We start from the raw sequence: 2,072 nt of genomic DNA on the forward strand, positions 1-2,072 counted from the left end.
TTACAAACTTTCTCTCACTCTTACTTCCTGTTTCTGCTGTGCCTGTAATTCAAAGGGTCAGCCTTGTCACACTGTGTCACGCTGAATATCCCCGAGAACTACGTTAAGGGTACACGTGTCTATGGAGTGCTCAGCCTGTGAAACACACAGACTAAGTCTATTTATGGACATCCTCCTAAAACCCTTCTTTAAACACATCAATAGTTATATCAGAGATGACTTGGATATGTTAAATCACCTCCCAAAGAAAGTCAAGGAAGAAACAATCATGATATCATTTGATGTGATTAATTTATACACCAGTATACCTCATAATTATGGACTAGAAGAAATTCAGTTCTGGCTGGACCAATTCCCGGAACATATCCCAAACAGGATCAGTAAAGAATTCATTACTAAATCGGTTGAATTCATCTTACGAAACAACCACTTCATGTTTGACAATACTTTCTACCGACAAAAATCCGGAATTGCTATGGGCACTAGGGCAGCTCCAGTCATTGCGAACCTAACAATGGGTTACTTGGAAGTAATAATATACCAGGAATCTTTATCTACCTTTGGAAACACCCTTTTCCCAATACATAAAAGAAAATTGGAAAAGATTCCTGGACGACTGTTTCATACTCTGGAATGAAAACACAGATGAACTCCTGAAATTCAAAAGTCAATTGAACAATGTCAACCCAAACATACAGTTCACAATGGAATACTACTAAAAGGAGCTCCCATTCTTGGATATACTAATTAAAAAAGTAAACCTAAAAATAGAAACGGACATATTTTACAAAACCACAGACGCCAATCAATATCTACTATTTGATTCATGCCACCCAAGACACCAAAACAAACATCCCTTTCAACCTTGCTGTTTAGTTCGTTTACTGTACATGCGATTACTCCTGCTCCATATCTAAGGAGTGAAATAACCCAAGTGTTGATAACTTCAATCTTGTTTCGTCTTGTTTCTGCGTAAGTACTCCACCTTGAATTTTTCTGTCATTTCTTTTTCCATCAATTTGTCCATTTTCCAAAATCCCCAAGTACATATAACCCGGTTTCTTCTATCTGCTTCATAACCTCCCCCGACGGTATCGATAGCCCGTCCATACATTTGATTTTGCCTCTCTTCAAGACTAACACACCACACTTCCTCAGTCCGAACTCCATTCTGATATCAGCACTGAAAGTATACACCGTATCAACGAGGGAACTGACTTGGGATTCATTTTTACCATAAAGTTTGAAGTCATCCATGAATAACAAATGGTCGACTTTTTCTTGGCGGCTTTTGAATACATACCCAGTTTTTGCTTTCCTCAGAATCAGTGTTAGGGGTATCAAGCACAGTACAAAGATCAGTGGGAACAGGCAGTCCTCTTGAAAGATGCCCCTCCTGTCCCTAAACTTCCTCTGTATGCTGTCAGGTCCGTCCTCCAATTCGCCATACTTTTTCCAAGCAATCGCTCAACATTCGATGCAATACCATATAGTTTCATACATTACATTATCCAAGAGTGTGGGATCATATCGTACGCCTTACGATAGTCGATCCACAACATGGCTAAGTTAGTTTTTCTCCTCTTGCAGTCTCTAAGTACAGTTTTGTCTATAAGGAGTTGATCCTTGTTACCTCTGCACTTACGCTTGCAATTTTTCTGCACATGTGGCAGGACTCCATTTTTTTTTTTTCAGATGTTCGTACATTGAGTCTGCGAGTATTCCAGTCAATAGTATTATTATTATCATCATCATTATCATCATTATTATTATTATTATTATTATTATTATTATTATTGTTGTTATTGTTATTGTTGTTGTTGTCGTTGTTGTTGTTGCTGTTGTTGTTGTTGTTGTTGTTGTTGTTGTTGTTCTTGTTCTTGTTCTTGTTCTTGTTATCGTCATCGTCATCGTCATCGTCATCGTCATCGTCATCATCATCAACATCATCATCATCATCATCATCATCATAATTAATTATTATTATTATTATTATTATTATTATTATTATTATTATTATTATTATTATCATTATTATTATTATTATTATTATTATTATTATTATTATTATT

General features: G+C 36.2%; 1 protein-coding gene across 1 annotated transcript in view; it reads right to left on the bottom strand.

The window, feature by feature from the left end:
• The window catches only part of LOC106876244 (carbohydrate sulfotransferase 11), a 29,559-nt gene that overhangs the window by 2,090 nt on the left and 25,397 nt on the right, over nt 1-2,072 (bottom strand). The window lies entirely within an intron of this gene.

Source organism: Octopus bimaculoides, chromosome 3 (genome assembly GCF_001194135.2).
Source record: "Octopus bimaculoides isolate UCB-OBI-ISO-001 chromosome 3, ASM119413v2, whole genome shotgun sequence".
Classification (NCBI taxonomy): Eukaryota; Metazoa; Mollusca; class Cephalopoda; order Octopoda; family Octopodidae; genus Octopus; species Octopus bimaculoides.